This window comes from Cetorhinus maximus, unplaced genomic scaffold, assembly GCF_964194155.1.
Source record: "Cetorhinus maximus unplaced genomic scaffold, sCetMax3.hap1.1 HAP1_SCAFFOLD_878, whole genome shotgun sequence".
NCBI lineage: Eukaryota > Metazoa > Chordata > Chondrichthyes > Lamniformes > Cetorhinidae > Cetorhinus > Cetorhinus maximus.
Window position 1 is genome coordinate 71,871 of NW_027596820.1, and position 13,236 is coordinate 85,106.

The 13,236-nt window shown below is 44.8% G+C and overlaps 1 protein-coding gene across 1 annotated transcript in view; it reads left to right on the forward strand.

The window, feature by feature from the left end:
- Positions 1 to 13,236, forward strand: part of LOC144674974 (cytochrome P450 2K6-like) — a 64,254-nt gene that overhangs the window by 35,506 nt on the left and 15,512 nt on the right. The window lies entirely within an intron of this gene.

Sequence of the window (13,236 nt, forward strand, 5' to 3'; positions counted from 1 at the left end):
CCTTTTACAGTACACATGTGTTTAATTGGAATTGTCAGCTCTTCATGCAGTCTCGTCCCCAAAGGAAACATGAAACATTGTTCAAACATTATAGTGTGTTAACTCCCCCCCATCATTTACTGATTACCTAAACCTCTCCCATTAAAGAAAAACTATTCATTTACAATCTTTCCCAATTTACAGTGTTTGTATTGATTTCATTCCTGTTTCTGTAAGACACTATAATAATGTGCCTGCCTAGAAACCACTGAATGCTCCTGTCCTACACAAACATCTCACCTTGTGTCCTGTGCAGAAGTCCATGGGTTGTCTACCAATATTGATATAACATTTAAGGGGTCATTTTAACTCTGACCATTCAATGGAAATGGTTTGAATTATTTATGAGATTCACCCATCAATATCCTACACTGATCCTGCAAGTTGCAATCTCAAGTGGTTGCTATAACACAGCAGTAAAGGCTGAGTTGTTTAAATCCCAGAGGGAAACTTGAACAACTATCATAACCTACATTTTCAATTGGTATGTTTGAGAAGCAGCTCTGAATTCAGAAATGAAACCACCAAGCCTGAAGAGGTTTTTTGTATAAACTAAATTAAACATTGATTAATTTAACAAAAAATTAAACACATACACATGCCCACAAATTACCACCATAACTTTTAAACAAATCCCCAAATTAATCACTCCCGGGTAAATCTTCATCAAGGCAACAATAACCCATAGGCTTAAACAGACACTAGACAAAGCATATTTTACCTTACGAATTCAAAAGGAGGTTCCTTGCAATTTGGTTCCTTTGCAGACACAGTTGGAGGGTTTAGAGGCTGCTTCGATCTTACATGCCTCTGACCTGCACATGCAAAACTCCTTTCTGTTTATATCTACCCTTCCCTTTGAATGTAAATTCTCATTGTATCACTCGGTCTTTGAACTCCACCTCTTCTAACAATCAAACCTCTTTCATAGTACCAATTTTATTAGTAATATAAACACATTGCTTGGTGACTCCTAGCTTGGTGCAAGATTTTACTCCCTTCTTTTGAATGGTTTATTCAACAAATGCAAATGTACTCTTTACCCTTTAATTTACGTCTATCTAATTGACATATCAAACTATTATATATCAAAGCACCCAGACTAGCTGGCTTTAATCCAATTGAGACACACACAGATGCACACATAGGCACACCCTGCTACAAGTCCAATTTAAAAATAATTTCCAATATCATTATACACATTAATAACTCTTCGTGACAGTGATATTGTAATCTCAGCATGACCAAGGAAGTAGTTTTCCAGAGAGAGTCAGCTCAGAAGAAGAGGAGCCAGCACCAGAGAAGGCGCAAAAATATATTGCTAGCCTATTCACCATTATTCCACTTAAGGAAGCCATAGATATTTGTGCTACAGCACTATATCATGGTGATCTAGACCCACCACCATTGCGTGAATCGATATTCATTGGACTTATGAACTCGGCAGCTGGCACATTTGAGTTCAGTTTTAATGTCACCATGTATGCAATAATAGATGGTGTTGCCATGGGATCCCCTCTATGCCCAGATCTCACAAACATCTTTGTTGGATTCCATGAAATAGGGGAGCCAGCTGAGGTGCTGAGAACACACAGAGGAAATGACAGGACTCTGTGATGCCTGTCCACGACATTCTGGCAGCAATGGCAAGTACCATTGAGGTGCAAGCATCATTAATCTGTCCAGTGAGTGTGAAGCCAGGACTTCACTTTGACCTGAAAGTTGCACAATGCACAAAGAAGAGGCCATGGACTGAGACACTTGCTTTGATCTTGTGCAGGAACCAAGCTTTCACATCTGAGTGACACGAACACTGTTCATCATAACAAGGAGCTGTGGACAAGAAGACATTCTTGGGAGTTTATTTACAATAGTGAACATTATGCCCACGCAATGTAACTGCATCTTCTTAACCTTCCTAACCCTGCCGCTACGTTTTGGTACTCTCTGACACCCACAGTGGAGGTGGAGGCAGCCTGCTGACTGCTACGCCCTGTCTGTGATGACTTTGGTGGGCATCCTCTGGAGGGCCGAGACCTGGAGGGTCCCGGCCTGCTTTGGGCATCCTATTATGGGCCAGGTGTGCCCTCCTCGGCCTGTGGAGCTGGAGATGATGGGGTCACAGAAAAGGGTTTGGATTGGCCAGACATTCCTGGAGTCACCTGGTTGGAGTCAAGCTGCTGGTCCTCCTCCCTCTGGGTGCCCAACAGCCCCTGGCTGACTCCTTGAGGAGAAGGGGAAGCTGCAGTGAGATTGAGCTGCGCCACACCCCTCCCGCATCGATACTGTTAGAGGTCAATTATGGTGTCAGTAATGGAGTTCAGCCCACGGAGCATTGCAGGACCAATGTTCTGGACCAAGATCTCCATGGCGTCCGCCACTCTGCCAGTGTTGACCTTGGTGCATCAGCATGCCTCAAACTGAAACCGGATGAACTCCTCCATCGTCCCTTGCAATCTGAGGAGTGCACCAGACATCCCTTCCTGATGTTCCCGTGATTGTTTTTGCAGCACCAGAGGCTCATCATCTGACTTGGACTCCTTGTCTCCAGCGGTCCTCTGAGTACTGGCGACCTTGGATGTCCACCTGCCTCCGCCTGCTGTGGACCAGATTGTGCGCTGTGCTCACCAGATTGTGATGCTGAGCCGGCTCTGCATCTAGGTCCTACCAAGGTGTGTGTCGCTGCGCTGGTGGAGCGTGTGGGTGAGCGCCGTGATGGGTCTTCTGCTTTGCTGTCCTCAGGATCCTCATCCAGGATGCTCTCGGCACTGCCGTAAGGGTCAAGCTGCCTGAGGGCGACTTGACAGATGTCCCTAGGAGAGAAAGTGTAGATAATTAGTGCTTGGAAGCTGCCTTACACACAGAACAGTGGACTCAGAGTAGCATTGACAGAGGGATCATCTGGTGCAGGATCCTCACCTGGATGCTTTCTGCCGACCTCACCATCACTCCAGGAACGGTCCACATCCTCTCCGGCCAGCTCCAACGCGCAATTCTCGCATGGAGTGAGGGCTTTGATGTCTGGCACTCCACCCATGGTCTGGGACCTCTCCCATTGATTGTGCGCGATCTGATTCTCCATAAAGACATACAGAGAGACTGTGAGCAAGGGGCATCCCAGGCCAAATAAGAATGATGCCAGGCGTGCGTGTTGTGCTGATTGGATGGGGTGAGGCAGCGTTTTCCAGAGGTAATGAGACCAGGTGGACATGTGAAGGTGTGTGCACGACAGTGAGTGATGATGTCCATTGAGCTAGCAGTGAGCGAGGTCCCTGTGAATGTATAATGGGCTTGTGGGTGTGTGAGTTGAGTGCGATGAAATGGTTGACTTACCCGGGCAGCACGGATGACATCTTGTGTGCAGCATTGGCATTGCCCATCGCTGCCACCGCCTCCCAAGCCAGAGCGGTGAGACTGAGCGGGGGTAGAGGACATCGCGATGGGCCTCCACGGTATCCTAAAAGCCTCCTAGGGATGCGACACTGAATTGGGGAGCTGGACTCCGCTTGACTGTTGGGGCCATAGCTTTTTTAAAAATTCATTTACAGGATGTGGGCTTCGCTGGCTGGGCCAGCATTTATTGCCCATCCCTAGGTGGTGGTGAGCTGCCTTGTTGAACCGCTGCAGTCCATGTGCTGTTTGGGAGGGAGTTCCAGGATTTTGACCCAGCGACAGTGAAGGAACGGCGATATATTTCCAAGTCAGGATGTTGAGTGACTTGGAGGGGAACTTCCAGGTGGTGGTGTTCCCATCTATCTGCTGCCCTTAACCTTCTAGATGGTAGTGGTCGCGGGTTTGGAAGGTGCTGTCGAAAGAGCCTTGGTGAGTTTCTGCAGAGCATCTTGTAGATGGTACACGCTACTGCTATTGGGCGTAGATGGTGGAGGGAGTGAATGTTTGTGGATGTCATGCCAATCAAGCGGGGCTGCTTTGACCTGGAAGGTATCCAGCTTCTTGAGTGTGTGGAAGCTGCCCTCATCCAGGCAAGTGGAGAGTTTTCCATCATACTCCTGACTTGTGCTTTGTAGATGGTGGACAGGCTTTGGGGAGTCAGGAGGTAAGTTACTCGCCACAGAATTCCTAGCCTCTGACCTGCTCTTTGTAGTCACAGTATTTATATGTCTAGTCTAGTTCAGTTTCTGGTCAATGGTACCCCCCAGGATGTTGATAGTGAGGGATTCAGTGATGGTAATACCATTGAACATCAAAGGGCGATGGTTACATTTTCTCTTGTTGGAGATGGTCATTGCCTGGCACTTGTGTGGTGCAAAAGTCACTTGCCACTTGGCAGCTCAAGCCTAGATTTTGCCCAGGTCTTGCTGCATTTGGACATGGACTGCTTCAGTATCTGAGGAGTAGCGAATGGCGCTGAACATTGTGCAATCATCAGCGAACATCCCCACTTCTGACCTTGTGATGGAAGGAAGGTCATTGATGAAGCAGCTGAAGATAATTGGGCCAAGGACACTACCCTGAGGAGCTCCTGCAGTGATGTTCTGGAGCTGAGATGACTGACCTCCAACAACCACAACCATCTTCCTTTGTGCTAGGTATGATTCCATCCAATGCAGAGCTTTCCCCCTGATTCCCGTTGACTCCAGTTTTGCTAGGGCTCCTTGATGCCACACTCGGTCAAATGTGGCCATGATGCCAAGGGCAGTCACTCTCACCTCACCTCGGGAATTCAGCTCTTTTGTCCATGTTTGAATCAAGGCTGTGATGAGGTCAGGAGCTGAGTAACCCTGTCGGAACCCAAACTGAGCATGAATGAGCAGGTTATTGCTAAGCAAGTGCTGCTTGATAGCACTATTGATGACCCCTTCCATTTCTTTCATGATGATCAAGAGTAGACTGATGGGCAGTAATTGGCTGGGTTGGATTTGTCCTGCTTTTTGTGTACAGGACATACCTGGGCAATTTTCCACACAGCCAGATAGATGCCAGTGTTGTAGCTGTACTGGAACAGCTTGGCTAGGGGCGCGGCAAGTTCTGGAGCACAAGTCTTCAGTCCTATTGCCGGAATATTTTCAGGGCACATAGCCTTTGCAGTATCCAGTGTCTTCAGTCGTTTCTATATATCACATGGAGTGAATTGAATTCACTGGAGCAGTCCTGGGCTGCATGCATTGAGAACTGTGCGCATGGCTGCAGTTTAAATATGGTGCCCGGATTGAGGAAGCAGCGATGTAACGGCATTGCAGGCAAATCAGAGGCCACCTGCCATCAAGGATGCGTGTTTCCTGTGACCACATAATTTATGAGGCGGGAAAAGGAGGACTAGGCGCAAAAACCCGCCTTTGCGTCTGGCGGGTGAAATGTTATTTTTCATGCACGCCACCTCACTTAGTGCAAATCCTGGACGATTCCACCCATAATTACTTCAGGGATATGTGGACATACACTCCTAGGTCCCTCTGTTCCTCTACACTCTTCCATATCCTATCATTTATTGTATATTTCCTCACCTTGTTTGCTCTTACCAAATATATCATCATGTACTTCTCTGGATTTTCCATTTCTCTGCCCACCTCTCCAGCCCATTGATATTTTCCTGCAGTCTACAGCTTTCTTCCCCACTACCAACCACATAGCCAATTTTCGTATCATCAGCAAATTTCTTAATAATACTCCCTATATAAAAGCAAGGGACCTAGTACTGAGCCCTGCGGAACCACAATGGAAACCACCTTCCAATCGCAGAAACATTCATCAACCACTTCTCATTGCTTCCTGCCACAAGCCATTTTTGGATTCCACTTGCCACTTTACCTTGGATCCCTATGGACTTTTACTTTTCTAACACATCTGCCATGTGGAATGTTGCCAGAAGTCTTGCTTAAATCCATGACTACATGAAACGTCTCATCCTCATCAACACTCCTTGTAGCCTCCGCAAAAAAATTCAATCATGTTAGTTGGACAGCACTTTTCCTTAACAAATCCGTGTTACCTGTCGTTGATTAATCCATGTCTTTCTTAATAAAGATTTATCCTGTGCCTCAGAATTTTCCAATAATTTTCCCACTATCAGATTAGGCTGGCTGGCCTGTAATTACTCAGTCAATGCCCATCTTTCATTTTAACATTGACAGTCCCCCACCACCACCCAGGGAGAATTGGAAAGTGATGGTCAGGGTCTCAGCTAGTTCCTACCTTACTTCTCTTCTAGCAGCCTGGAATAAAATTCATCCAGGCCATTCAGGTTTATCCAGTCACGCAGTTGCTAAATCCTTTGATATTTCCTCTCTCAGTCTGTTTATCCCAAGCAATGTTTCACACTCCTCCTCGTTAACTGCAACATCTGCATCATCCTCCTCTTTTGTGAAGACAGGTGCTTGATTTTATTGGGTAATATTATTTCGTGCCCTCTCTTAGCTTTCTTATTTTTAATTCCAATACTCCTGTGGGTTTTCTGCAGTTTTGAACTCTTGGCATTTGGTATCAGCTTCCCTTTTTTTCTCTTATCCTACTCTGAATGATCCTTGACATCCAGGGAGCTCAACTCGAGAATTGGAATTAAAACTAAAATTCAAAATTAAAATCTGCCAAATTTCAACTAATCTAATATTAAATGGGGTAGAATCATTGTAAAAGGTATAGAAGGCACAGTTTCCTTAAAATACAGTTGAGAGAATGTTTTCAGCAACTTATAGTAATTAACCTTGCATTAGTAAGGGCAGTAGGCTTGCGCCATTGACTCAACTGAGTAAAGATCAGCCATTTAATGTTAAATGGCTTTGTGAACTTTGAGGCAAACTTTGGAGTGCAATGTGCATGATTGCCAGCCTTGTAAGAACATAATAAATAGGAGCAGAAGGAGGCCATTTGCCCTGAAACCTGCTCCACCAGTCAATTAGATCATGGCAGATCTGATTGTGGCCTTAAGTCTACTTTGCTGCCTGACCCCAATAACCTTTGACTGTCTTGTCAACCAAAATTCTGTCTAACTCAGCCTTGAATACCTTCAATGACCCAGCCTCCGCTGCTCGATGGGAGAGAGAGTACTAAACACGAACGGTCCTCTGAGAGAAAAAATTCCTGCTCACCTCCATCTTGCATGGTGTTGTAAGGAAAAGCTGACTGATGACTCCTTGGGAGAGACGGTTTGCATGAAAGGCTTCAGGGACGGACCAAAGTGGTTACCGGGTGAAATAAGTGTGGTGACTGGACCTCTATCTTACCATGTGGAGGTGGTAGGCCGGATCATTCGTAAGCATGTGGACCATTTAAGGAAGAGAGAGATAAATCACCAAGATTTGGTTCCACCAGTGATCATGACCGGGTCTGCTTTTCCTGTTGAGAATACTCAACCCAGGACTGACACGTCTGATGTTCCTGTAAGAGTTGAGGATACAGAACTGCAAGTGCCCACCTAAGCACCTGATGTTCAGGCAACTCTGGAAAAGGAGGTTTCTGACAAAGAGTCTGAAGTTGTGGAGCTGCGATGTTCCACATGTACAAGGAAACCACCTGAAAGACTGAACTTGTAAATTCCTTACCCAGCATAAATATTGTATGTCTTGAAAAATATATACCTGTAAAAATAATATGTATAGCCATGTTAAAGGAGGAGGAATGCAGTAATTTTGGTTTTATTTAGTGTGTAAAGTACATTTAATACTTGTTTGGAGATATAACATGATCTGTAGTAACCAATAGGAGAGTAGCACGGGCTACCTCAGCAGGCAGTGTAGAGATAGAGTTGGAGTTGAAAGCACACATGCAGCTGCTGCTGAGTATATTGTACATAAACTTAAATTTTCCACCCAAGAAGTGTCTGCAGATTAACACTATCACTAATAGTACAACTCGCGACTATGCCAGTCATGTCCGGTTTTCTTGCTTCCCTGACTCCTGTCCGCCTTCCCCTCTAAATTCAGCATCATTAAGCTCAATCTCATCCTGAGACGGCGTTTCAACAATAGCTCCGCAGGTGTGACACGTGTTGTCGTGTGAGGTGTAGCCCTGTAATGAAAAAGAAGGCGTGCTAGCTTGGTTGCCAAGGAAATGCATGTTACCTTTTTCATCCCTGTCTTGAACGTTTCAACCACCCTTTCGGCCAGTCCATTTGAGGAAGGGTGGCACGGTGCAGTTTTCACGAGTGAGACCGTTGAGGCTGATAAACCGTTGAAACTCAGCACTAGTAAATGCTGTGCCATTATCGGAAACGACTACTTCTGGTATCCATGAATGGCAAAACTCTGACGTAGTTTCTCAATTGTAGCGGCTGATGTTGGTGACTTCACCTCATATACGTTCAACCATTTTGAATGGGCATCGACAATGAGCAGAAACATTGTTCCCAGGAAAGGTCCAATATAGTCAATGTGTAACCGTACCCAGGGCCTACCTGGCCACTCCCATGAGTGTAATAGAGCTGTCACTGGCAACTTTTACAGTTGTTGACATTGCACGCAGTGCTTTACTAAACTCTCTATTTCGCCATCCATCCCAGGTCATCATAGATAGCTCTGTGCTATGGTCTTCATTCGGGGAATTCCTGGATGGGCACTGTGTAGTTAAAAGTGGCTCCCTTACCTTTGGAGGAACTATCACTCATGCTCCCCACAATAGGATGCCATCCTGGCTGCTTATTTCACGTCTTCTGTTGGAGAACGGTTTCATTTCATCAGATGTGGGCTCCTGATACCAACCATGTAGCGCTTGTTCTCGTACTTGAGATAGAACTGGGTCCCAACTGGTCCAGTCTCTGATCTGACGAGCATATACCAGCGAAGAATCTAAGAAATTTAACAATAAAACAAGTTCCTGTGGAACTGGGGCATGTTCATCATTTTCTTGTAAAGGCAAATGACTAAGGGTGTCAGAGTTGATGATTTAATTGGCAGGCCTATGAATGAAAGTGTATTCGTATGCTGCCTGAATTAAGGCCCATCGTTGTATTCTTGCTGAGGCTATGGGTGGTATAGCCTTGTCCTCACTAAACAGTCCTAGCAATGGTTTGTGGTCTGAAATGATTGTAAAATGACAGCCGTGTACGTTCTGGTGAAATTTCTTGACATCAAAGATAAAGAGCAGCCCTTCTTTTTCTATCTATGAATATCCCTTTTCCGCTGTGGTGAGCGGCCTTGACACGTAACCTATTGGCCGTTCCGTGCCGTCATCCATCCGATGAGAGAGCACTGCTCCCACTCCGTAGGGAGATGCGTCACATGTCCGACCAATTCTTTCATTTGGTCATAATGCGCTAATAGATTGGATGAGCGCAACAATCGCTTCACCTTTATGAAAGCTTCTTTCTGGGGCACCTCCCAGGTCCAATGTTGGTTCTTTTTGAGTAGAGAATGTAAGGGGGTCAGCACTGTAAACAAGCTGAGCAAGAATCGTCCGTAAAAGCTGATCGTTCCTAAGAATGATTTGAGCTGAGGCGTTCTTTGGCACAGGTGCCTCTCATGGCTCTCACTTTCTTCTCAATCAGGTGGAGGCCCTGTGAATCTACCTGGTGACCCAAACAGATTACCTCCCTCGCTTGGAACGTGTGCTTTTCTTTTTTCTAGTGCAGACTTTAATCTTGGCCTTCTTTTTGACTTCACTATTGGCCTGGCTTCTCTCAAATGCAAGCTCAACTTGTCTGAGTTGAGTGGTTGAGTCTCCCAAAATTCCAATATCTGTCTGCTTCTTGGAAAATTCTGCGACTTTTGCTTCCAAATCCTCTTTGGCTTCATTTAGCTGATACTTAAGCTCTTACCTCTCTTTTTTGTATTTTTTGCTGCCTCCTTGAAAATTGAGCATTGTTGTGTCTTCTCTGCCAATTCATTCTTCAGTTTGTTCAGAGAGGTGCTAAATTCTTTCTGTTTCTCTTCATACTTTTCCAGAGGTGCAAACTTTGACCTGAGAGAATCCTATATTGTGTGAAGGTCTTTCAACAGGTTTTCTTTTTCCCTGCGAAGGTTGCTCACCTCGTCTCGAACTATGTCATCAAGTAGGGTCTCTTCGAGTATCTTCTGCTGTTCTTCCAGGTTTTGGCTTAAGACAGTCTGTGTTTCTTCAGGTTTTTGAGTCCTTACACACTCCTTTTTCAGAACAGGAATGCTTCCAGCTTCCTTTTTGAATCCCAGTGGCCAATCAAGGTTGATTTCCCTTAGTCAATTTCACCCTAGGAGGCTTGGTCCTCTGCCTCTCAATACCAACGCTGGCAGCTTTGCCGATTGGCTTCCATAATGGACAGTTACTTTGTTTATGCCTTTTACGTGAATGTCTTCACCTGTATATGTTTTTAGCTTGGCCGCTGTTCATTCCAAACTTAACTGATGTTCACCATTACTCAAATATCTGAAAGTATGTTCCTGTCAGGAAGGTATAATAATTTTCATAATGTTATTGGAATTTATTATAAAGTAGAGTAATGGTGGGATCTGTGTGTGTGTGTGTGTGTGTGTGTGTGTGTGTGTGACTTAATTGAATTAAAAGCAGCTGGTCTGGAGGCTTTGAGTAACAGAATATAAGGTAGGTTTGAAATGTTCGATAGGTAAACATAGGTGTAATGGGAACATTTGTTTCCTGCTTCTTGGCAGAATCTGCTTTTTTGCACCACTTTTGGCTGAAGTTTCGCACTTGATATGGAGGACGGCACCGTTTTGCGCACCCTGCATTGCATTTGAATCTCTTACTGCACTTTCCATGGCCAGCGCTATCTCTAGCGCCTTCCTGAAATCCAGATTCACTTCGGACAATGATCTTTTCTGAATAGTATCCTCTTTCACACCACACACTAAACAATCTCTGAGAATGTCATTCAGAGTTGTACTGAACTTACAATGCTCCATTAACTGCTATAACTTTGCCATGTAGCATGCAATTGCCTCACCCGGGGCTCTATTTTATGAATTAAACCTGAACCTTTGCATCGTGACTGAGGGCTTAGGTTGAAAATGACCCTTCATGAGGTCCACCAATCCATCGAAATTCTTCGAATCTGGGGCACTGGGTGCCAAACTTCAAATCAGACTGTAGGTTTTGCTCCCACAAGTACTTATGAGGTTGCTCGCCTCTTCTCTTTTCTACGGGAGAAATTATTTTGCTCAGAAGGTTGTGAATCTTTGGAATTCTGTACCCCAGAGGGCCATGGAAGCTCAGTCATTGAGTATGTTTAAGGTAGAGATTGACAGATTTCTGATTAACAATAATGTAAAGAGTTATGGGAATAGTGTGGGTAAAAAGCATTGAAGTGATCATATTGAATGGTTTTCCAGGCTCAATGGGCTGAATGGCCTTCTCCTGTTCCTATGTTCTTAAGTTCTTATGTCCTCTGGAAAATCGCGCAGGTCAAACAAACACCGAAGGGTAGACACATGTACTGATGCATCGCTTTGTGGGTGTTTATGGTCACAAACTCTCTGGAGGTAACATACAGTGCCAGTTGCTGATACACGTGACTCATATCTAGTTTAGTATAAGTTGTTCCCCCTGCTAATTTAGCACAGAGATCCTCAATCTTGGGGATAGGCTACTCGTCCAACTTAGCAGCTTTATTTACTGCTCAATTAATTCATTCGAGTGAAGAATGGCTTCAATTCTTCAGGGACCGTTTCCTTGCAACATCCGTTCAACAGCTCCGGATGATCTGATCTAGTTTTAACCCAGGGACTATAGATGCTGCCCAATCTGAGAATTGAACCGGCTGTATGACCCCCTGCCTCACTAAACAGTTCAATTTGGTATCAACCTTCTCCCTCAGAGCATATGGCACTGGCCTTGCTTTAAAGAAACAAGGAGTTGCTATTGAGTTAACGTAGATCTTAGCTTGTAGGCCTTTGATTCTCCCGAGTTCGTCTCAAAAAACCTTGTCGTATTTCTTTAGCAACTCTGGCAGTCCTCCTGCTTGGAGCTGGAAAATTTCATACTAATTTACTTTGATTTCTTTCAAACAATCACGACCTAGAAGGCTTGGTCCTTCACCTTCTACTACCATCATTGGGCGTTGTGCTATTTGACGCTGATAATAAACAGGTACAGTGGTGATATCCTCCACTTGGATAGCTTCGCCAGTATAAGTTTTCAATTTGGCTGAAATCTGCTCCAAATTCAATTGTTGAGTACCCTTGTTTAAATATTTGAAGGTGTGCTCTCCCATTATGATGGTTGAAGCACCAGTATCCACTTCCGTCATGAAAGGTTTTCTATTTACCTGCAGAGTAACAGTGATCAGCTCTGTCTTCCCTACTTTTACATTAAATAGAGAGTAAACATCAGAATTAGTGGTTTCTGGTTCTTCCACATTGTGTACTTCGATCAGCTTAGTTTGCTGCCTGGGAGTCTGTCTCAATCTTGCTTTACAATGCTTCAGTACGGCAAAAGTAGCACTCCACCTCTTTAAAATGGCACGTTTCAGGAGTATGATTGCTTCCACATCGGTAACAATTCATTTTCAGATTTACTGCTGAGCTGTTTCCTGTATTTATTTTAAATTTTCGGGTAATGGGGACAGTCTTCCGCGTCGCACCGGAGTCCCAGCTTTTCACGCCACACCCGGCTGGTCTGTTCCCGACCCAACTGGAAAACGGCATCATTTTATGCAACTTGTATAACCTGCGCATCCCATTTGGCGCTTTCCTGTGCGAGCGCTAGTTCCAATGCTTTCTTAAAATTGAGGTTAACTTCAGCTAATAATCGTCATTGAATGGCATCATCTTGCACGCCGTAGACCAGACGATCCCTGCGCATATCACTTAGGGTCTCCCCGAAATCATAGTGTTCAGTCAGTTGTTCAATTTCGCCACGTATGTAGCAATGGTCTCCCCCAGGGCTCTCACCCTCAAATTAAACCTGGACCTCTGCATGGTGACTGAGGGTTTCGGTTGAAAGTGTCCCTTAATTAGGTTGACCAATTCACCGAAGGTCTTCAAATTGGGGGCTTCGGGGCTGCAAACTTCGGATTAAATTAAGGGTTTTACTCCCGCAAATGCTTAGGAGAATTGCTCTCCTCTTTCCCTTCCCCATTATTTAATTTGTCTGGCGTTCTACATATTGACACCAATCCTCTGTGGATGGTTCAGAGGGGTTGATCCTGCCAAAATGTGGCATATCTGGTGAGTATATCTAACTTTTCTTTTGGTTAAACAAGATACTCACAGTCACTGGGTGAGGGACAACACCAGACCCGATTTATCCTCGTCGCCAGTTTGTTATGGACTTGATTTTCCAGATAGGTTTCTCATCAGAAACATTGAACTTTAT